The 26,064-nt window shown below is 34.4% G+C and overlaps 1 long non-coding RNA gene across 1 annotated transcript in view; it reads left to right on the top strand.

Annotated features, from left to right (window-relative positions):
* Nucleotides 1-20,459, top strand: part of LOC127860613 (uncharacterized) — a 36,369-nt gene extending 15,910 nt beyond the window's left edge. The window contains exon 2 of the long non-coding RNA XR_008039862.1: nt 17,438-20,459. This is a non-coding gene — a long non-coding RNA (uncharacterized LOC127860613). The remainder of the gene's footprint in view (nt 1-17,437) is intronic.
* The last annotated feature ends 5,605 nt before the right edge of the window (nt 20,460-26,064 follow it).

Raw genomic sequence — 26,064 nt, 5'->3', positions numbered from 1 at the left:
GTCATATTTTGTTTGGCCTGTCACAAGGACCGGCAATATTAGAAACTTCACCGGACCGTAAAGAATTTTGCCGGACAAGACTGGCGGTCCGGCATTTTCAGGAAGCCTGCCGTTGGGCCAGTAGAAATTCCGTGTATCAATATTGTTTCATTTTTAAGTGTGATAAAAGTCATTATTTTGTGAGTACTTCGCGAAGATTTCCGACAGAACTTCGTTCAACTTCGCCTAAAATACGAGATTTAAACGCGTTCCGATTGGTCCATACATTCAACGGTCATTTTCGAGTTGTAACACAGGCCACGTGGTGAACAATTTAGACTGGTTATTTACTATTGGCACACGTCATGCTGATGTGTTTTCTGCTGAAGTAAACTTATAGACGTACGCGGCTTGCATTTCTGGAATAAACATCATTTTACTTTGTAACCTTGTTTGTGTGTTTATTTCCAAAGTTGTAAGTCCCTACGCGCATAAGTCTGCATAATGCTTAAATACGTAGCTGGAGCGAAGCATGGCAAGAAACTGCCCACTTCTGACCGTAAGTCAACAAATGACTATGAAAAATCACGGAAACGTGAATTTCAAGAAAAGTGGTAAAAAATCAGTGATGAAGGAGAAGCTACTTCTGTATGACAGAGTTTAATAAGCTACGCTTTAAAACACAGCATAATAAAAAAGTCAACATGTATGATAAAAGTATGCCATCTATGCCTTCACTTGTCAAGTAAACTTCTGGAAAATAACTATCAGGTTGCTTGTTTTACAGGATATGGTTTCTGACTAAGAGGATCTCCAGGATTGCAGTGATGATTAGATGAACGAAGAAGTTGTTTATCACATGTTAAATACTTATAATTAATAAAGGACATAATTACCTTGACTAGTTTTATTGTGTTGCAATTGTTTTTGCAATAGGCTTTACAGTTAACATACCCTGGATACAATTTTACTTTTAATAGATTAACTGCTATTGAAAGATGAAACCCTTAAACAGGGTGTATATTTTAACAAATTTACTTTGGGCTAGTAATTTTGCTGCTGGGCTACTTGTCTTTACTATTCCAGAAGCCTGAATGGCTAGTGGATAAAATGAACTATCATGAAGACTGAAATAATATTATTAGGTTAACTGCTATTTTCATTTAATTCTTAGAATTTTACATTATGACAATTATTTATTTATGTTAGATGGGATAATTAATTTAATAAAATATTATGGTTTAATTGATAAGAAAACCTTAATTAAAGAAAGGAAATTTAATCTGGTTGGAAGCGTGCTATTAATGGGTATTACAATCAAGCATTCACACACCTGACAAGACTTTATCAAAGTGTCAACACGGATAAACAAAGACTTCAGTTACACACATTGACAAATAATTATGTTGGGCTGGGCAATTCTAAGACCTGGTATTGTATTAAAAAATTTCATTGTTGTTCACCTGATATTTTGATTATTATTTTTATTTAACTGCCTATAAACAAAAGTGTTTCATTAAAAAAAATATTATTTTTATTCTTATTATCCATTAAGTTGTTGGATTTTCTCTCATTGAAGGATTAGTGATAGAATTTGTGTTTTGTAATGTTGTGTATTGAAACATATTTTAGTCTGCAATTATCAGTATTCATTTCAAAGCCAGTATCAAATTCACACCATTTTATGTTACAATTTTTTTAAATGCTACTTATACACGAATACCTCATGATTTATTAAATCTACTATAATACTGCTAGTATGCTCCTCTTAAAAATGTTTTGAAATGTAATGTACTTTTTACAAAAATTGTACTCAATTCAAGTCCACTTCAATCACACAGTATGTTAACTCATTCCATACTACAGCCTTATCTCTAGCAACCCCAATCAGTAATAGCCTTATCTACCATTAGATAATTAGTACCCTCATCAGCTCTAAATGCCTGACAGATTATCTGTTTATTGATACCTTTATGGGTGTGAAAAAGGTTGTTTTTTAGGTGTTGTTACTTTGTTGACTGATTATGTGACAAATATTTTATTATTATATTTCCCATTTAAAAATAAACATAGTAATTTTATAAAAATTTCGAAATCTTGCATAACTTATCAAATAAAACAATTAGATTATTTCCAAATAATGTATCCAATACCATTATTATTTATTTAAACACTTTTTACAAATATAAACTGTTTTAATGAATAAAATAAATCTTAAATAAAACATAAACACATAATAAATGATTTAATGACATAAAAACAATAATAAGATATTGTTAATAATAAGATATTGTTAATAACAAAATCAAACATCAATAGATAAAAAGCACAGTTATGTTTCAATTGCAAGTAATTTTATGAAAAAAAGAAAGAAATTCTGAGAACATCTTAATATGCTTTTATTAGAACTTCATAAAAATAAAAAAGAATACAAATAACTATCCTTAGAAAACAGATATTTGTAATTACTAAATCATAAACAAACAGCAAAAGATTAAAAAAAATTGTCCAGGGAGCAGGGGTGAATTGTCTCCTCGGGGTGAATAGTCTTGGGGGTGAATTGTCTCGCTGCCGGGGAGAAGATCAAGGGCAATAGTTTCACAAGTGAAGAAGCTGGCCTGGTCTTTGGTTTTATTTTCAATGCATGTTGCCTTTGCGCTATGTTATGACACTGACACAAATAGGCGTTCTTGTGTCACTTTCTGTTTTGATGAAATGGATTTGACTGTTTGCTGCCTTTCGGAACTTGAAATTTGGGCAAAAATATATCCCCTGCCCCCTTAACCCTTTGCATGCTGGGAAATTTGTCGTCTGTTAAAATGTTGTCTACTGAATTTCTAAAATTAGCATTTTCTTTGATTTTTTTCAAAGAATACTATCAGAATAGCAAACAGTTTGGATCCTGATGAGACGCCACGTTTCGCATAGGCCTTTAAAATTCGGTTCCCGCACTGAAAGGGTTAATGAATGTTATCCACTTTTATAATAGATTTTTAGATGGGCGCTTTAGCGCCCGTCTAAAGTGATTAGTGTGAAATTCAGGTCGATACGGCCTAGGTATGATTAACCCAATACCCGTTGCGTATCCGCGCAAGAAAGAGTTGTATAATTTTTGCAAGAGGTTTGAGTTCTTCAATTATGTGTATTCACAAATGGAAACATTATATTAATATCGTGTTACATTCAATATTTTCGAACGGTGTTTTATAGAAAAGAATCAATAAACAATGATCGTATTGTATGTGTCGCGGAGGAGATTGTTTATGAATGATTAAAATAGTTCACTTTCTGCTGCGTGTGCGTGACGTAGTATTTTCGCTCAGCTCATTCATAAATCTGAGGCTGGCGATAAACAAAGGGGAGTCCGTGTGAGAATAACGCAGTAGTATAAGGTTACGCTTGTTTATATTCACAGGTCTCAATTAATAAAACGTTGACCACGAGTTCAACAATTATTACTGGGATACGATAGACAACATACAACAATGTTTCATTATCGCTGAAATTGTTAAAAAAACATTTAAATATAACAATAATATTCTCTAAAAAATGTAGTCTTGCTGTTTTGAAATAAGGTTTGGAATAATGTTTTCTAAATAACTTAATTCAAAACAAAAGTTTAATTATAGTGTTTTTTACTTGTTAGTCGCATATTTACCGCATTATAATGTGTGTTATAATAGGCAAACCATACATTACATTAGAGGTCAATTATTTACGTAATAGCAATCACAAGGCTCCGACTTCAAAGGATTTGCGGAGCGTTCTTACATAATAAAAGTCGTAGTCGCATGGTATTTGCGTTTTGCGTCCTATTTGGTCACGTGGTTCTTTTTCCCGGTTGTTTTGGCATTCATGATATGAGGCTATTAATAGATGCGCCTGTCGATAAACAAAGGAAAGTTTACGGGTTATAACAACGCAATAGGTTACGCTCTCGCATACAACTCAATGACGTAGTGCAGGTCGTAAATTGAGAGATTCGGGAAAAAGTTGACGCTTATTTATATTCTCAATTAATAAAACGTTGAACATAAGTTCAACAATAACTTCAGCGATACGATAGACAAAAAAAAGTTTCATTATTGCTAAACCCGAATATAACAAACAATTTATAATAATAATACGAATGCAATAGTAGAAGGTTAGTAGAAGGTTAAGCTTGTTTATATTCACAGTTCTCAATACATAGACAGTTGGATATGAGTTCATCAATTACTACAGGCATACTATAGGCAACCTCGAAAATGCTTTTTAATCGCTAAAACCGAAAACAACTTAATATATTATATTAAATATATTTATAACAATAAATGTCTTTTAAAAATGTAGTCGGCGTATACGCTGACTTTGAAATAAAATTAGCAATTTACTTTTCTAAATAATTAAATACAATTAAACAAAAGTTAAACTATTGTGTTGTGTTTTTCACTTGTAAGCTGCATATTCACCGCATGAAATGTGTGTTAGCGTTGTCAAACCACACATTAGTGTGAGTAAATAAAATATATACTACGGTAGAGCACTTCATATGTGTCCTCATATGTCTTGTTATGAGTATCTTTCTTCACTATCGAAATATATCGTATGTTTATATTTTATTTAAACGCAGTTTTCTTTCGACACATTTAAATCACACGTCAATAGCGCCGTCATGCGAAAATGGGTCTTATGCGTTTCGGCAAGCGTTTGTTAAATCCAACATGTGCTTTTGCGCAGTCAGGCCATAGGCGATGCTGTTCGCTTTAAAATCACTCAATATGTTATGTTTCTCCTTACCAGAAGGAGAGATAGCTGAGTGGGCTATTTATATGATGGGCGCATATGGAATAAGACCCATTTTCGCATGACGAGGGTCATTACAAATCTCATTGCGAATTGAAAATGCCACATTTAAGAACAATGCTTTTTGATACAAAATTGAATTGAAAATAGCAAACTTGTTAATAATGGCAGCCTATCCACACATTAAGGAATGATTTCCAGACGTGCTGACCAAGTACGGCAAACATTGTGGTATGATAATTAAACGATTTTCTCTTGTCGTGACACTATACTATTTCGCTAATGATTGTTTTCTCATCTTGGAGGCGAAAGTGAAATTCTGCGAGATGGATTGTAACGCGTAATTGTAACAGGGCCACAATTTGTGTCGTTTGAGCATACAGTGTGTAGTCCGGAATTCCTTACACTGAACAGTGCTACATCCTTTGAATTGAGCACACACGCAGTGATGTAGCAAAAATTCAGAGGTTGTATCTCGAATCAGCTTATTAAATATTCGAAAATATTCATGCGTGTCTGTTGGCGTTATGTAAAAGTCACTAAGATGAAAACTGAAACAGCTACGCCTAAAAGCGCATTAGTGCTCTATACCTATGTTTATGTTAGCGTTGTTGACACCGTGTGAACTGCTCGGGTAATAAGTAAAGCATAAACAGCAATGTTTATATACTTTTATTCCTCCATATACAAGATACGAAGATTGTTGTATATTTTGAATTTGTATATGGTGTCAAAAATCAAAAGTTTAGTACACGGAACTTTCATTATGAATTTATATTCTTGGTGTGATAGTCATTTGATATTAGAAAAAAATATTCCTTTAATATGATGGTGACTGCAAATTTTCTTTATTTTAAGTTATCATTACCATTTTCATCATACTTTCTATGCTTTCAGAACTTCCAAAAAGCATGTTGTTTTTATTTTGTCTGAGTTATTTCTATGAAATAATAAGGCTGATAAAAAGTGCACACAAAACTCGACCCGTGCGCTATGACACACACTTTATAAAGTTGAATGGCGTGTGTTCATTTCAAACTTGCGATTGATTTTCAAAAATGAATTGCGTGTTAAATTATGCAATAGCGAACATCTTCAGTGCCTTCAGCGCTTTGATTTGTTGTTGGTATTGAATATATTTACTACAACAAAAATTTTGTTGGTCAAATGTTGAAAAAAATCCATTAATTGATCAATGATGAAATTATTCACATACTTAAGTGCAATTCAGTGTCGTTACAGTACTGTAGATTTCGTCTGTGTGGTTAATCAAGTGTATCTATCTACTGTAGATTATTTTTAATTTATTGAACATCATTTTTTCACACCTGAGGATGTTTACGTCTGCTGCATCTTTTAGGCTTGAAACCACAGGTTGTGAACAAATGTGTGCATGTGTGCATATATTTTATTTCTTAGTTCCTTCCTCACCTGAATAATTACATGACAGTGTGTGATGATGAATATGTATTATCATGCTTATGACAATGTGTTGACCTGAAGCTCCTGCAGTTAAGACTCAAAATGTGGAAAGAATTTTCAATATGAAGAGCTTAATTCTATGCATTAATCTCTGACTCACTGAAAAACATATTTTAAAGTTGACATGGTCATGTGCCATGTGGATCAACCAGAGTACCTAATTTAAGCTCCACCTATATTGTATTGTCACCATCGAAACAATTTACATGGACCCTGGTCCCAGAATGGAAATCGAATACTGGTTGCTGGTGTGACTGCACCAAATTGGCCTTTATTATCAGGCGATCAATTACTTGTAAATGAAAATCTACGGTGGAAACTTTTTCGCATTATAATTATTATTAATATTTATTATTGTTACAGTTACATGTAAGTTGTGTCAATACCATCAGTGAATTCGTAGAAATATGGGATATTACGTAACCAAATGCATTGATGGTGTGTTCATCACAATTTCAGCAAGAAAAGATTTTTCAGATACCAAATAGACAATTTTATGTGTTAAGTTTCTTTTTGATAAATTAATGCAGTTGTTTTTTACTAACAATATAATATCACCACTATTCAATGCCCATAATCTATGAGCTGATAGTTTGTTAGGTTCCATTTTTATTTAATGTCATTTATTAATATAAAAAATCCAAATAGTGCCTTATGCCCTCTTAAATACATGCATCCAGTCTTATCTTATTTTGTCACCTTAGACCCCTAGAGAGCACAGTCACCCACGGTTTATTAGATTACAATCAGTAACACAGTAACTGATAAGCTGAAGGACACACTCCACACATTGAATATCTTATTATCTCCAGGTCAAACAATCTTGAGATTTGAGGTTCTTTTATTAATTTTAAATGAATACGAAATAAGTTGTTTTTTTATTGAGGAAAACAAGTATTATAATAATTGTTTTAAACAATGTGTTGGCATGGTAAATCTATCAGTTGTGTTTGATTTAATTATTGAGAACAATGGGCTAATGAATCTGCAGATTAATTTCACAAAGACAATATTATCAGTTTTAAATACATAGTTTTATTTGTTTGTAATAGTACTGGCAATCTTCTTAGTTTTTTACTACAAATCCTTACTTTTTATACGCCCGTATAAAATACGGGACGTATTATGTGAAACCCCTTGGCGGGCGGCGGGCGGCGGGCGGCGGGCGGAAGGCATCACTTTGTCCGGACTCTAATTCAAATTGTATTCATCCGATCTTCACCAAACTTGGTCAGCAGTTGCATCTAGTTGATATCTAGGCCAAGTTCGAATATGGGTCATGCCGGGTCAAAAACTAGGTCATAGGGTCAATAAGTGCATTTTCAAAGGGGCCACTTTGTCCGGACTCTATTTCAAATTGTATTCATCCGATCTTCACCAAACTTGGTCAGCAGTTGCATCTAGTTGATATCTAGGCCAAGTTCGAATATGGGTCATGCCGGGTCAAAAACTAGGTCATAGGGTCAATAAGTGCATTTTCAAAGGGGCCACTTTGTCCGGACTCTATTTCAAATTGTATTCATCCGATCTTCACCAAACTTGGTCAGCAGTTGCATCTAGTTGATATATAGGCCAAGTTCGAATATGGGTCATGCCGGGTCAAAAACTAGGTCATAGGGTCAATTAGTGCATTTTCAACGGCGCCACTTTGTCCGGACTCTAATTCAAATTGTATTCATCCGATCTTCACCAAATTTGGTCAGAAGTTGTGTCTAGATGATATGTAGGTCAAGTTCAAATATGGGTCATGCCGTGTCAAAAACTAGGTCACGAGGTTACTTAGTGCATTTCAAGCATTTAGCATGGTGTCCGCTCTCTAATTGAAGTAGTTTTCATCTGATCTTCACCTAATTTGGTCAGAAGTTGTGTCTAGATGATATGTAGGTCAAGTTCGAACATGGGTCATGCCGGGTCAAAAACGAGGTCACATAGTGCATTTCAAGCATTAAGCATGTGGTCCGCTCTTTAATTGAAGTAGTTTTCATCTGATCTTCACCAAATTTAGTCAGATGTTACATCTAAGTGATATCTAGGTCAAGTTCAAATATGGGTCATGCCGGGTCAATAACTAGGTCTTGAGGACACTTTCAAGCATTGAGCATGGTGTCCAAAACCTTCGAACGGGCGTATCTTGTGACAGTTTGGCACTCTTGTTGTTTATCCCTTTACCCCTTAGATACGTATTTTGACGCATTCGTAGTCACTTAGAAAGTTATATTTAATTCAAGAACGTTCTTACTAGATCCAAGTTTTAAAGGCTTCATTTCCAACCCTTAGATACTGATGAGCAGCAAACAGCATAAAACCTGAACAGCCTGCATTTTATTCACAGGCTGTTCTGAAGTTATGCTGTTTGCACAAAGCCACTTCCACTTTGCTTTTGTGTGGGAAAGGGTTAAAAAAGTGTTATATTTTTATGCTTCCCGAAATAAAATGTTGGCGGAGCATATAGTGGCCAGTTTGTCCTTCCTTCCTTCCTTACTTCTTTCCGTCACACTTTTGTTACGGTTTCTCATAGCGCCTTCAACACTTTACCGATCTCTTTCATATTTGGCATGTAGGTACCTTGCATGGACCTCTACCTTTTGATGATGTTTGAGGTCACTGGGTTCAAGGTCAAGGTCACCGAGGCTAATAATAGATTTTCTGTCACGCTTTTGTTACAGTTTCTCATAGGGCCTTCACTACTTTACGGATCTCTTTCATATTTGGCATGTCTAAGGTACCTTGCATGGACCTCTACCTTTTGATGAGGTTTGAGGTCACTGGGTTCAAGGTCAAGGTCACAGAGGCCTAATAATAGATTTTCTGTCACGCTTTTGTTACAGTTTCTTATAGGGCCTTCACTACTTTACTGATCTCTTTCATATTTGGCATGTAGGTACCTTGCATGGACCTCTACCTTTTGATGAGGTTTGAGGTCACTGGGTTCAAGGTCAAGGTCACCGAGGCTAATAATAGATTTTCCGTCACGCTTTTGTTACAGTTTCTCATAGGGCCATCCGCCTTCACTACTTTACCGATCTCTTTCATATTTGGCATGTAGGTACCTTGCACGGACCTCTACCTTTTGATGAGTTTTTAGGTCACTGGGTTAAAGGTCAAGGTCACCGAGGCTAATTATATATTTTTCCGTCACACTTTTGTTACAGTTTTTCATAGCGCCTTCAATATTTTACTGATCTCTTACATATTTGGCATGTAGGTACCTTACATATATAGACCTCTACCTTTTGATGACGCTTGATGTCATTTGGGGTCAAGGTCACCGAGGCTAATAATAGATTTTTTTAGGTGGCTATTAACACATAGATTGACAAAGGGCATCATCGGGAGCATCCATCGTTTTCAACGATACTTGTTGTTAGGAGTTTCAGACTAAGGAGTTATAATGCTAGGGTTAAAAATGATTGAAAAAGTACCAAACAAATATTTGTGCAAATGGGGTGTCACTGGGCCAATTGTTGTACTGCTCATTTGACACTTTACACTAAAACTTGTTGTTTAATGTCATAAGTTGGCAGTCATTTAGTCCAGCCCAAAAAAGGGACCTTTTACACAATTCAATATTCAGTCTCATAATTTAAGATTCAATGTGACAGACTTTCAATTGATTTAAGGGCTTCTAAATGCTCACACCTCACATCAAGGATGATAAACAGTCTCTGGAAAAACCACAATGGGATTTCAATCAGGCAACATTCATTTTAATTTGTTCCCAGCATTTCATAAGCACTTTTTATATTGATCATTAAATTGTTCATCATAATCCATAAATAAACATTTAAAATGTATTTACAATTTCTTTTGAACATTCTCTCCAAATGCTTTGTGACACTATTTCCAATATTCTATCAGAAATTGTGTTTTTGTTTTGTCTCTTTTTAATTCACCCTAGGGTGTGATGAAGATACAAAAAAGTATGCCAAGGGAAGCTCTGATTTTCTCATTAATTATTTCAAGATAAAAGAGTTGTACATTTCATGCAAATTAAATATGCTTCAAAACATTAAGGGTATTGCACGTGCTTGATAATAGTGTCTTTGTGTCTCACATCACTGAAGCACAAGCTGCTATCTACTGTTGTGCAAATGTCAAATTTTAAATCTAACTTTCATTTTTACCTGAAGTATTTAGTACAAATACCATTTCATAATTATTTGATGAGTTTATAAAACTTTTTACCTGAGAAATGGGGTTATATTTTCAATAAGTTGCCAGTAGCAGACATGGGGTAATCATAATTGTTAATCTGTTATCATCATGATTATTAATTGAATACTTTTTTCACTAATCATGGATTGATCATTAATTAGAGCTTTTGTATTACTTAAATAATAATTTTATAGATTACCTCTACAAGAGGTCATTACTCATTATTATTTTATGATTATTTTTTACCAAAAAGCAGATTCAATTTCAATTCATGAAGACAAATGACACATTAACAACATCAGATACTTGCCAACTTATCATGTAGTTAATTACTCAAGTGGTGTAGATCTCTGATAGCTCTCGGTCCGAGAGGTATTTCAAGGGATTAAGTCTGAACAATAGTTCTTATTTGGAACTTGCCTACAACTGGTTTTTCCGCTAATTTACATGAGGTACAAATAAAATTGACCTAGATCCACGGGAATGCGTATTGTTATTCCCCCTACAGGTGAAAATGGAGGGGACTTATGGTTTTTGCTCTGTCTGTCAGTCAGTCACACTTTTCTGGATCCTGTGATAACTTTAAAAGTTCTTCATATTTTTTCATGAAACTTGAAAATATGGATAGATGGCAATATGGAGATTATGCACGTCATTTCATTTTGTTCCTACGTCAAGAATTCTGGTTGCTATGGCAACAAATAGATTAGAAATATTGCTGAAAATAGTGGATCCTGCGATAGTTTTAAAAGTTCTACATATTTTTTCATGAAACTTGAAACATGGATAGAAGGCAACATGGAGATTATGCATGTCAATTCATTGTGTTCCAATGTCAATAATTCTGATTGGTATGGCAACAAATAGACTAGAAATATTGCTGAAAATGGTGGAGTTTCATCGGTATTGGACTCATATTGCTTGGAAATAGTCTTGTTCAAACTAAGTAAGTACGGTACCAGAATATTCATGTGACACTAGGGTCATAATGGTAAAAAGTTTATTGTACCTAACGATTAGTGGAGTTCCGAATACAGTCTATTGCATTGATGAACTGCATTCATGCAAAAAATAAGTGTTGGAGCTTAATTCGGTGTGGGAACAGTTAAGTAATCAGTCAAATAATTGATTTCATGAGAATTTTAGTGAACCATGTTAACCCATGTATACAAGTTACATTTTGAAAAAGCAATTCATGCAACTTCTGCACCAGTGGAGAGACTCTGGCATTTTCTTTCCTTTGTCATAGAAGTTGAATGAGTGACCGCAGTTTTCAAATGCCCATGAACATTAAATGCAATAATCGTGCAGTACCATGGAACCTTTTTTTTGTGCAAGTGAATAGGTTAAGAATTAAGGGTGTCACGGTACTCTGTGGGACGGTATATCGTAATAGTCTCCTCTCAGTACGGTGCATGATACGCCTTCGAGTGCGTATGGTACGGTAAAGCATTTTTCATATGCGCCAACGCGCCAAGTAAACTTTTAATGTTTGGATGTTGTAACAATACGCGGCAAGAAAGATTCCATTGGCGCAATCAATAAAATATGTGGAACAGTAATTGGATCAATGTTAACGGAAATTCTCCCAATATCATCTCATATCACATTTTTAAATGACAAATTTTGTAATCATGAATATGAATTTAAAATAAAATTACATTTTTTACAAATAAAAGAAATTAATGTATGTAGAGGTCTTTAAATAAAATTGAAAAAATGGTTTAAAATGGTTTGTATGTTGTTTCCATCTGACAATACGTATCCCGGTACGTATTGTATCGTACACACTGTACCGCGATACGTATAGTAATGAAGGGGAGCGTATCGTGACACCCTTAATAAGAATAGGATTTTTTTTTATAGATGAACAGTGGTTGATAAAGGGTCTAGAAGCCCAAATATTATTAAATGCATGAATTAATACATTTGTAATCAATTTGATCACTTTGGTTGAGATTACCAATTAATAATATATCAATGAAAAAAAACATAAATCATGTTAAAAAATAAGTTAAAATCATTAATTTCATTGATTTTTTTTCGAGTAATTGACCACATGTCTGCCCAGTTGCAACTGAGAGTAACATTCTTTTGTGACATAGACATTTTGCTTCACTTCATTATAAGAGCCATCACACTGCAGTTTATAAATTAACTGATAAGATAAGCTATTGGGGGACATCACTGACCCCAGTAGACAGATTATCTCCAGAGCCAATTAAATATGCAGGTTTTGTTGTTTGCTATAATTAGCACATGCTTAACAGTTACATGTATATGTTTCAATTGTACTTTCTCGTGGAAGCTGTCTAAGCCAGCTTTTCACCTAACCTGACCTTTGTAAGACAGACTGTCCAATAAAATTTCCTGCGGCTAGACACAAATAAAGACACTTCATTTATTCCATTGGCTGATTTGAGCGATATATATATATATATGGTATGTCAATAAAAGATTCTTATTGTGTTTTCAACAATATCATGAAAATATTATTTTTGATTATTTCACCATATTGACGTTGCCAAATGTGTGGGGAATGCTTGCAAAAAAATAATGATGTTATAATATATTATACATTTTGGGAAGTAATTTAAGTATTTCTTTGCATCAATAGAAAATAACATAAAATAATGACCACTTAAACATTAAAATTATTGTAATCCGAACAAGATGTAGCCCCCCCTCCCTAGCAATTGCTGTGAAGGGTAACAAACACCTGGACATTAAACCCGGGGGGTGGGGTGTTCCGCTGAGACTTGCGAAATGTGACCCATTTTTATACTGGAACTCTGATAAAGTAGACCCATTTTGATACAAGATTTTTTTTAAAGCATACCCATTTGTATACGATACCATTGAGAATGTGGACCCATTTCAATACAAGAACTTTTATAAACTGGACCCATTTAAATACTAGAATTTGATAAAATGGACACATTTCATACTTGAATTTTAATTTCTGTCATATCAATACAGTTTTCTTATTGAATTTGCTATTATATCTTTAACGCTACTGAAATTTACTTTTTGACCCATTTATATGGTGTGCCGTAAAAATGCCAGAGGTAAAAATGCCATAGGTAAAAATGCCAGAGGTAAAAATGCCAGCGGTAAAAATACCAGAGGTAAAGTGGTAAAAATGCCATAGGTAAACATGCAAGACGTTATATAGTAAAACAGATTTTTGAGCAATATTTTTTAAGGATATTGAGTATTGTACTGAAACATTTTTTTTTAATTGAACATGTTGTTAATGGTTAGGAATTTGTGTTTCTTTGATGAATCGATCATTAAAGAAAACTTGTTAAATTCATTGTAAAAGGATATTGAGTATTGTACGGATACATTTTTTTAATTAAACATGTTGTTTGAGAATAATGTGTCAGTAATACATGTTATTTTATATTGTATTCTAAAGATTCACATGCTTCTTTTAAGAAATGAAAGATTCAAATGTGTCTTATTCATATTGTTTCTGTGTGTTAAATGTGTTTTTATCCCCACGCTTTTTGAAAAAAAGGTGGGGATATTGTGGTGATCTCCGCCGTCCGTCCGTCTGTCCGTCCGTCTGTCCGTCTGTCCGTCCGTCCTGGCCACTATCTCCTCCTACACTAAAAGCACTAGAACCTTGAAATTTACACACATGGTAGCTATGAGCATATGTGCGACGGTGCACTATTTGGAATTTTGATCTGACCCCTGGGTCAAAAGTTATAGGGGTTGGGGTGGGGCCGCGTCAGAAATTATCACTCATTTTTTTAGGTTATTTTACATTTACTCCTTTATTTCTACACCGATTCACTTCAAATTGATACTGGACCTCACCTATGACAATACGGTCAATCTCAACCATGCATGGCCCCATTCCCAACCCTGGGGCGCCCCGCCCACATAGGCCACACCCACCAAAAATTTCCATTTACTATAATTTTTTCATTTCTACACGGATTCACTTCAAATTGATACTGAACTTTTGTTATGACATTAGGGTCAATCTCAACTATGCATGGCCCCAATCCCAACCCTGGGGCGCCCGCCCACATAGGCCACACCCACCAAAAAAATCCATTTACTATAAAAAAAATTTAGGTTATTTTACATTAACTTCTTCATTTCTACACTGATTCACTTCAAATTGATACTGAACCTCTCTTATGACAAAACGGTCAAACTCAACTATGCATGGCCCCGTTGCCAACCCTGGGGCGCCACGCCCACATAGACCACACCCGCCCAAAATTGCCTTTTACTATAATTTCTTCATTAATACACTGATTCACTTTAAATTGATACTGAACCTCTCTTATGACAATACGGTCAATCTCAACTATGCATGGCCCCATTACCAACCCTGGGGCACCCCGCCCACATAGGCCACACCCTCCCAAAATTGCCTTTTACTATAACTTCTTTATTTTTACACCCATTCACTTCTAATTGATACTGAACTTCTCTTATGACAATACAGTCAATCTCAACTATGCATGGCCCCATGATCAACCCTGGGGCGCCCTTGGGTCAAACATGCGGCGTGGGGATACGCGTCGGCCTCTGCCGCGCCATTTCTAGTATTTATATGTGACTACGTGCTTATTTTTTGAAGAAATGAAAGATTCATATGTGTCATATTTGTATTTTATCCATGTCTTAAATGTGTCTTATTTAAGACTACATGCTATACCGCCAGTGCGATGCAATAGATCTTATTTCTTAATCTCCACTTTACACTTAGCGCTGTCTTTAATAAGGCTACCGCTATTTCAAGGACAGATTACTGAAACTAAATAAAAAGTACAACTGTGATGTTGATCCATGTTGATGTTGATTCTAGCAAGATCATATTTAAGTAAATTATATTAGTTCAGAATTATACAATTGCGTATGCTATGCTTAGAATATATAGACATTTATTAACATTTATTAACTGTACTGATATCCACATCAAATAATGATTTTACCTGTATTATTTGCCATTGAACGCTTATTTAAAATAATAATGGTAAATAAAACGGACGCTTGCAATAATTGTCATTAACTTTTTCAAACGGTATAAATATAAGACAATGGTAGAGCGTTTACTATTTATTGAAGTTTTTGTTAAGGTACACAACAATTTAGCAATAAATGAAATCAGTTATTTTGGCAGTAAATCCAATTTTTCCAGTACAGTAGCCAGGTGCCTGTGTATTGAGCTAATAAGATAGTGATCAACACAGCAGGTTGCTAATACACAGTGTAGACTTCCCCTGACTTTGATTCGAGCACAATAAATCCCAATATTATAAAATTAACAGAACAGAACAGCGAGTTTATTTTCGACATAAGCATATACAGCTAAACATCAAACTACCATAATAATAAATACACAATACACATGCATCAAAATAACACCAAAATTATGTTTATGCATTTTGTACAAATATATGACTTGTGAGAATGTATGATGTAAGAGAAAGCTCTTTCTGTTTTAACAAAGTTAAGTGAATTTTTAAAATCCGCAATTGATAAAGAAAAAAATACAGTTAGATGTTATGTACAAAATTTTAGTTGTGGGGGGAAAATTTACTCTCTAAAAAATCTTTATTTTATCTGCTCTAAGTTTAAATGCTGTAATTAGCAAGACGTATCAATACATGCCTCATTTAATAATCAATCTATAATATATAATGCATTTATATATAAGCAAATTTCTGATTTCAATAGTTTTATGGTTTCCCATATTTATTCCCCCTTCAAAGAAGAGGGGGTAGATTTTTTGTACATGTCGGTCAGTCCGTCCGTCCACCGAATGGTGATGTATATCATTTGATGTATATCAAAGTTATAATGGCAGACACAGTATTGTGCCAGATAAGAGATTAGCCCTCCCCATTTAAATCAACTTTTTATAATAATTTAAACATTTATAATTTTACTTCATTCTCATTCACAATCTTACTTTGTGTAAATTAGTATAAATAATGGTTTGTTTATTTTGTGTAGTTAAAATCATCGAAGAATGTGCTTAATTAAAAAAGTGCTTCAGTTTTATAAGTTAAGGAAAGTTTTAATAAATTGATCATTTAATATATGATTTAATTTATAAATTTAGTTTTGAAACAAGAGTCATTTAATAATTAAGATAAGAATTTAATTAATAATTTAATTTTAATCCATTGATCAAGGAATATTTAATCAAATTTAATTTAAAACAGGTGCTTGTTGATCAATTTATAATATAGGAAGATAATTTAATAAGGTGTCTTAGCTCAGGTAATATTAAATACCACACAATACCTGGAAATAAGACAGCATTTTGTCTTATTACCAGTTATTGTGTGGTGTAAATGGTGGATTGGTTGTTTATTGTCTTTCTGTGTTCATTTGCTGAAATATGACTATGAATTTATAAAAATGAAGCTCATTCTATTACAAGAAAAGGAATTTTGTATAATGGAAGAGTTTTTAAGTTACAATATTCATGTAACACACATAAATCCTATTTTAAAGGTAACTGGCCGTCAACTGCAGTAGTCTGTTATATCTTATGGAGAAATTGCCATTATTACATTATGCAGTAACAAGTCAACTAAACAGCCTGAATGTTGTTGGGTTAAAATGGTTAAAATGCTGATAGAAAGAAAAAGAATTCACATATGAAACATTATAAATTGCATGCTTATGTGCCTTCTTTATAAATTCCATGAGGCCTTTATATTTTATGCCCCCGGTAGGGTGGCATATAGCTGTTGAACTGTCAGTATGTCAGTCTGTCCGTCCGTCTGAAAAAAAATTAACGTTGGCCATAACTTTTGCAATATTGAAGATAGCAACTTGATATTTGGCATGCATGTGTATCTCATGAATCCGCACATTTTGAGTGGTGGAAGTTCAAGGTCAAGGTCATTCTTCAAGGTCAAAGGTCAAATTGCGGCGCAGTAGGGGGCATTGTGTTTCTGATGAACACATCTCTTGTTTTATCTAAATTTAGACTAGCATATAATACATTTCATATTATTTGGTGTTCATCTGATATGCTCATTTGTATTTTCAGTTTGGCCATGCCCAGGAGGGAGTGACTGAGTTATGGGGTGCAGAAGAAGCACAAGCCATCTCGACATGATGAATCATCCCCAACAGCGCTTGAGGATGGTTTCCTGCTCGATGAGGATGAATCCATAACTGAGAACTGAGGATGATACTTTTCTCAACACTGCATTGTATGAAGACAAAGCAACTCAGTGTGGTTAGTCATCGTCAACAACAGAACCAGACTCAGCTGCCGTTGGAGTCTGCCAAGTTGAGATCACTGTGCCTATCAGGGTTGAGTGTTACATACTGAATGAAGTGATCCAAAGCAATTTATTGTCAATACGCACGCTAGAGACCTGGACATTCGCTTTTTACATTCAGATCAAAGCATGGCAAAACATATTTAAGGATGAAAGTATGTGTTAATGAAGCAGGACACACTACTGAATATGTTCATGGTTAGGAAGTTGCCCAGAACCATATTTTGTGGGAACAAATTTCTAGTGATTATCTATTTGCCCTTTAGCTCACCTGAGCACAATGTGCTAATGGTGAGCTTTTTTGATCGCCTTTTGGCAGACGTGGAGTGCGTGTTGTGTGGCGTCATCATTTGCCTTGTAAACAATCTTGAGGCCACATTAATTGTCCAAACTTCATGAAATTTGGTCAGAACATTTTTCCAAATGAAATCTTGGACAAGTTAAAAGATTGTTCCGGTTTATTGTCCGTCATCATGAAACTTGGTCAGAGGATTTGTCAAAATGATATCTTGGGCAAGTTCAAAAATGGTTCCGGTTGGTTCAAAAACATGGGCACCAGGGGGTGGGGTATTTTTCCTTATATGTCTATATATAGCTATTGAAAAACCTGGTATCCGGACAATCGCTCCTACAGACAATCGCTCCTACGCTAAATTTGACAGGGCGGACGGTCGCTCCTACGATGTTTTGACAGGGCGGACAGTCGCTCCTACAATGTTTTGACAGGGCGGACAGTCGCTCCTACGATGTTTTGACAGGGCGGACAGTCGCTCCTACATTATTTTGCCAACCCGGACAATCGCTCCTACATTATTTTGTCAACCCGGAAAGTCGCTCCTACATTATTTGGACTCCACGGCAAAATGTAGTGTACGCCGATCAAAGGCTAACACCTATGATTAACCGACAATTAAAATTGCCAACTTGTGTCGAAAAATGCGAAATAAGCCAGATATTTAAATTTGAAATCGAAAATGTCTGTACATTTGAATTTGCCAGCATGTTGCATTTCATGAATTTTGTATTCAGTGTATAATTGTTCTTGTCTATTTTGTGTTATTGTAACATATACATATAACATTTTATCAATATATTACAATTCAACACATACAAAAATTGTTCAGTATCACTTTAACACACTATTTTAATAATCATAGAAATGCCGATTAAGAAATTGTTCAGTGTCATATCAATCAATGGGTCAAATGTGAAAACAATGACCTAGCCAATTGTTTACTAACCTTAATTCACTTTAAAGGGATCTTTTGACGGTTTGGTAAATTGACAAAATTGAGAAAAGTTGTTTCAGATTCGCAAATTTTCGGTTTAGTTATGATATTTGTGAGGAAACAGTATTACTGAACATTTGCCATGGTCTAATATAGCCATTATATGCATCTTTTGACGATTTAAAAACCTAAAAATTATAAAGCGTTGCAACGCGAAGCGATTGAATAATTTGGAAAGTTCTAGTGATGTCGTTTAAATTTGTGAAACTACGATGATATAAGGTATAAAATACGCATCTTATGTATCCTTGGCAGGATAGCTCAGTTGGCTAATGCGTTTTTTACTTCGAGTCCTGCTGCGGGCTACTTTTGTTTTCCTTTTTTAAATTTTATTTTTTATTTTTTACTGGAGCTTTTAAAATTTAATGTTTACATTTATCAATATAAAGCATTTAATAGCAAACTTAAAAACATGCCAAAATCTGTGAAAAGGCCCCTTTAATGTGACGCCATTCTGTAATCTTTATGCACGGTTCGCACATCATAGGTGTCAAAGTGGTCATTATCGATTGATACTACCATTGTTGTTATAGCAATTATTGATTTAATGCGGTTTTTATGTTTATTCCATTCGCAAAATGGCACTTATTCCAATAAATGTAATATAGGAACGAATGTCCCTGATAGGAATAATGTAGGAACCATTGTCCAAAGTGCCCTTATAACTACCTTATATTTACAGAATCGACAAACTGTAACATAGTTTGTCAGTAAGTAAATTAATTAATTAAAATCAAATTGATCGCCTCATGTTAAATTGGCTTTCTGTTAACAGGTTGGCAATTTTAATTGTTGGTTAATTATAGGTGTAAGCCTTTGATCAGCGAATAATATGTTTTGCCGTGGAGTCAAAAATAATGTAGGAGTGATTGTCCGGGTTGACAAAATAATGTAGGAGTGATTGTCCGGGTTGGCAAAATAATGTAGGAGCGACTGTCCGCCCTGTCAAAACATCGTAGGAGCGACTTTCCGCCCTGTCAAAACATCGTAGGAGCGACTATCCGCCCTTTCAAAACATCGTAGGAGCGACTGTCTGCCTTGTCAAATTAAGCGTAGGAGCGATTGTCCGTAGGAGCGATTGTCCGGTATTCGAAAAACCTTTTTAACACTCTATAGAGTGTCCCAATGATATCATGAAAAACATGGCCACCAAGGGGCGGGGCTTTTTCCTTACATGACTATTGGTAAAAACATGTTAACACTCTCAGTCGCATTTATAGTCCAATCTCCATGATGAAAAATTCTTATGTGATTATGAATTTTCTTCAGCAACATTAATACCCTGCCCCATACGATAATGGCTCTTATGCTTACATGTTTGTTGCCTGCATCACTGCAGAATATTAGCTGTTTTCTCCCGATATGTTATTAATTTTGTAATATCAACAACTTGCTTAATACGTGTAATAAATTGCTTATTTTTTATGCCAGTTGTATTGATATGTGTTTATGAATGATGAAGTTTTGATGAAATATCATTAAATTGTAAAAACTATGTTCATGCATTCTTTTATTGCACAGACTAAAATTGTTACTACAGTCTCAGGTTTACTTAGAGACTGTATCACATAAATGGTTGCATAAGCTTCTCTGTAGAAGCCGGAACACATTTCATTTAGTTATCATTATGTACATAAGGGGACATACTTTTAAAGTTTTGATTGTGCTTTTTAACAACACATGGAATCCATATGTTCTTTTCATTAACTTTTTGCATTCTGGGCACTCATACACAACGGACTGATTAATGTCCTCAACAAATTCACTATCACAATGTGTTTCCTCGTCATCCCATGACACAAAATCCGCCTAAGACATGTTGAAGAAAAACAGAAAAGTCACTTAATAACTTGATTGATATGCTAAATATCGGAGAATGGCACAGTATACGGGTCTGAAGATTTCTATACATATACTCTAGGTTGTAATGTTATTTATTATTGGTAAAATTGTGCATTGAATTGAGCGGTAATTTAAGAGAGCAAAGAACACAAACAGAAGATTAGAGCAGACCAAGAACAGATTCTCTCCATAAGAAGAAAAACTTGTTCAGAGCTTTATTCAAATTATACTACAGGTAAATGGCATTCGGATTATTCAAATTTGAAAAATGCAATTAAAATGAAAAACAAAAATCTAATTAAAACAACCTATTATTAGTTGTTTGTCGTAAGATTCTTATCGCTCCTTTATCTCATTACAAAGGCCATCTTTATATACCGGTAAGAATTGTGTTTTTGTTTCAAACTGGAGCCAGATAAAATCGCTTAATAAAACAATGCGGCATTTGATTTATTTTAATTGACACATTACCGTTGAGTGATAATACCGCATACATTCTCATTTTAATAATACATAACATATTTGTTTCAAATTGCAAAAACTGGAATGCGAAAGCGAGTTTTAGAAATGTTGATAAGCGTGATTACTACCGTTGCAACCGTCAAACAGTTGCGTGTTTAAACCTATCTCGCCAAAACCACTGGATGCGCGAGAGTTTGCCGATATTTGGCGAGCTGCCTATCTCTGTTATCTATGTCTCTGATAAAACTAATTACTGCTGTGTTGTTTTTTTCATCCTTTCCATTTGTCTCTTTTATATGTCTGTCAAATACAGGGCATATTAAGGCTCGATTGGTCATTGTCTGCTCGGGTACTACTTACATGTACCCCGGGTACTCTTAAGTATACTTACATGTACCCCGGGTACGGTAAATATACTAAAACGTACCCGGGAAATTTAAAGCTTAATCGGTCGTTGTCGGCTATTTTTATTGTTTTTGCCCTGTCTGTTGGTCTGTCTGTTTGCGCCAACTTTAACATTTTGCAATAACTTTTGCTATATTGAAGATAGCAACTTCATATTTGGCATGCTTGTGTATCTCATGAAGCTGCACATTTTGAGTGGTGAAAGGTCAAGGTCATCCTTTAAGGTCAGAGGTCAAATATATGTGGCCAAAATCGCTCATTTTATGAATACTTTTGCATTATTGAAGATAGCAACTTGATATTTGGCATGCATGTGTATCTCATGAAGCTGCACATTTTGAGTGGTGAAAGGTCAAGGTCATCCTTCAAGGTCAGAGGTCAAATATATGAGGCCCAAATCGCTTATTTTATAAATACTTTTGCAATATTGAAGATAGCAATTTGATATTTGGCATGCATGTGTATCTCATGGAGCTGCACATTTTGAGTGGTGAAAGGTCAAGGTCAAGGTCATCCTTCAAGGTCAGAGGTCAAATATATGTGGCCCAAATCGCTTATTTTATGAATACTTGAGCAATATTGAAGATAGCAACTTGATATTTGGCATGCATGTGTATCTCATGGAGCTGCACATTTTGAGTGGTGAAAGGTCAAGGTCATCCTTCACAAGGTCAAGGTCATCCTTCAAGGTCAAACGTCATATAGGGGGACATTGTGTTTCACGAAGATAGCAACTTGATATTTGGCATGCATGTGTATCTCATGGAGCTGCACATTTTGAGTGGTGAAAGGTCAAGGTCATCCTTTACAAGGTCAAGGTCATCCTTCAAGGTCAAACGTCATATAGGGGGACATTGTGTTTCACAAACACATCTTGTTTTTAATTAAATATATTCACATTTATGTCAATTTTCTGTAAAATGGCCTCTATATAATCGAAACTCATACTCACAAAGCATGTTGAGGCAGTTTTTTTTAAAATAGAAGTTTGTTTAAGATAATCGGTAGCGCGTTTTACGACATAGGATTTTAGGCGGGAATACAACTCGAGTACAGTCTAATATCGACCGGGTACGATTTAGTATATTTACCGTACCCGGGGTACATGTAAGTATACTTAAGAGTACCCGGGGTACAGGTAAGTAGCACCCGAGTCGACAATGACCAATGGAGTCCATATTAAGGGATTAATTATGTCATGCCTGGGGTCGGGCAGCTTCCAGTACTTTGTCCGGAGTATTAGTCTTTTAACTACATGTGTGTATATCACCTATTCACATGAAACTTCATATATGCATATATGGATAGATGTCACTGATGAGAAGTTCAGTGCACAAGAACTATAGCTATAGCCCCTTCATTACTTTATTTATCTCACTTTTTTATTGTCCGGGTCATAACGTAATTACAATAAGACCCATTTACATCAAACTTCAAACAAAGGTAGGTTGTGGTGTATAGAAGTGCAGCGTTCAACAATCATAAGTCGAGAACTCTGGCTTGCATATTTCACAATTCTATGCCTTTGTTGGTTTCACATTTTTTCTTGGTTTCCTGTTTTCCTGAAACTACTAGTTCATGATTGAAAATTAAGTTTTTATTACATTTAGAAAGGAAATCATACTGCTTATATGGGTTATATCAAATATTTCAGTTGTGTGTGGTATTTTGTATTTTATACACAATACTGAAAAGTGATATAAGCCCTTGGTGTTATATGTCTGTTTGTTTAGAGGGAAAAAGACAGCACAGGAACTAACGTCTGGGATATCATATCCTTATCAGAAAACAAAACAGTTAATAACTGAAACTGCAAATATAACTTAAACGTATTTAAACATCATCGATTCTATTGGAGAAGTGGTGTGTCCCATAATTGAAACTAGCCAGTACAGTATGTTTCAAGAAGACTCCCGCATGTCTCTGCTAATAACGCTACCAGTGCACGGTGTTGTTAAAGATAAAAACAAACAACTACAATAACAAAACAATGAACCCAACACACTGCCCTATTCAGGCATTTTGTGTAAAAAAAACAACTCGTGGAATGTAACCGGTACATTAAGGTACGACATTGCACCGAAAATGTTTGCAAACTAAATTTCTAGGAAAAAAACCTCCAAAACTGTTACACGGGAATAAACAGCAAAAGAAATACAATTCCGAATGACAATAATTATGCTTCCAATGTTATTGTCTTTCTGGATTGTATTTATCATCACAGTAATGGATAAAAGCAACGTTTGGATTATCAAAAGGTAAATGCAATATATTTTCGAGACAAGTCACTTTATATATATACAGTGAGTGTTGCAAAATTATGGTCGGAACGTTTTATATTCATCTTTACAGAAATATCGATATGTGGTTCTAATCTTTTACCAAAAAGACATTATATTCAACGTAAATTTTGGTACTGATTTAAGAAAACTCAAAAAATATTATTGGATTCCGACACCTCAAAAAAGAAAACATCAATTATTTAATAAAGTTTGGTGTCTTTATACAATGTAATATATTGCTATGTGTATTAACTGTTGAATGAATTGTGATTCCTACCCCCCCCCCCCCCCCCCCCCCCCCCCCAGTAAAAGTCCCATTGGAGTTCTTTTTAAATGGGACTTAGACGGGGATCCCCCGTCAAACGCCCGTTGGAGTTTATTGAAAATGGGGGATTGACGGGGTCCCCCGACAAACCTCCCACGGATGTTTAATGGAAATGGGAGTTTCACGGGAGCACCCGTAAAACTCCAACGGGGGAAGAAAATCTACAAACACTTTATTTTCTTATTTAAGTACTTATTTCTTACAATTATGACTTCAGCATGTGTATTTGTAAACATTTAAACAGAAAACAAAGCATAACATTTAAATTACATTTTTTGTAAAATATAGGTAAAATTCTCCCGTCTGGAAAAAACTCCCGCTGGAAAATTGCAATTCTTAACGGGGGAACCAAAACCCCATTGGGATCCCACGGGGGATGGCAACTTTATCATCAAATAACTCTACTTTCTAAAAACATTTTAACTCTTTTTTTTCAATTATATGTATGTACTCAATGCCCTCTACAAATATCCAAAATTTCATAACAATTGTTCAATAAATAAAAAAAATAAGTTTGCAAATAATCTGGATTTGCAAACTTAATCTGGATACTGTTTTGTGTTTATTTCATTTGCCAATAATTCTATACAAATAATAAATATGTAAAGGGAAAGCGGGAAGCTTTGTCTTACACCTTTTTTATGTTAAAATATTCAGAAAAGTGGCCATTGTTTGTTATGCATGACTTAGCATCTTTGTAAAACAAATTAATCTAATTAATAATTGCGGAGTTAAAACCAAATTTAGCTAAACTGTTCCTCATGAAAGCATGATCCAGACTGTCGAATGCCTTATTAAAATCGGAGAAAAAAATGAGCCCATTTTCATTGTAAATATTCACTTTTTCTATAGCCTCTGACAGGCATCGTACATTTTCTCCTATAAACCTTCCTTCCACAAAGCCAGTTTGATCTGTGCCTATAATGGTTGGTAGGTGTTTTTAATTCTATTTCCAATTAATTTTGATGCTATTTATAATCACAGTTGAGTAGTGATATCGGTCTCCAATTATTTAAAGTTAATAGATCTTTGTCTCCTTTTGGAAGTAAAGTTATGATACTTTGTTTTTGAATTTCTGTTATGTGTTGTTATATCATAAGATTAATTTAGTGAATTTACTAGATATTTCTTTATATCTCTCCAAAATATTTTATAGAAATCCGCAGTTATACCATCGGAACCCGGACTTTTGTTGTTTTTCATATCTTTTAAGACTTCTCCACATTCTTATTCTGTAAGATGCTCTATATTATCCGAATAATTTATCCTACTACATTGTTGTTAAAATTTTTCGAATGGCTGCTCTCCTCAATATTATTATCTTTTTTATACAATTTTTTTTAAATCTTTTATATGGTGTATGATTTTCTCAGGATTTTCTTCTATTTTGTTTTCGTCAATTTTTTATTTGTTTTATTGTTTTCTTTTCAGAATAAATTTTTTTTCAAATTAGAGAAATATTTTGTATTTGTTTCGGCTCCCTCAATCCATTCAGCTTTACTCCTTAACATATAACCTTTCATTTTATTATTATTAAATTCATGTAATAATTGTTTTGCATTATTTAATTGTTCTTAAAGTTAATTATCGTTTGAATTTGATATTAACTGATGTTCAATGTTTATAATATTTTTAAGTAGCTCATTTTCTGTTTAATTTTATTTTTATGCCTTGAATATTTGATGGTTTATTAAACGATTAATTGACACAACAATATAATTATTCTTGTCGGGCCTCCTACATATACACATTTTTAACGACTGAATAACTACCGATTGTCAGGT

Source organism: Dreissena polymorpha, chromosome 15, assembly GCF_020536995.1.
Source record: "Dreissena polymorpha isolate Duluth1 chromosome 15, UMN_Dpol_1.0, whole genome shotgun sequence".
Lineage (NCBI taxonomy): Eukaryota > Metazoa > Mollusca > Bivalvia > Myida > Dreissenidae > Dreissena > Dreissena polymorpha.
The sequence above is the reverse complement of the archived record's forward strand: the minus strand, read 5'-3'. Positions and strand labels throughout refer to the sequence as shown.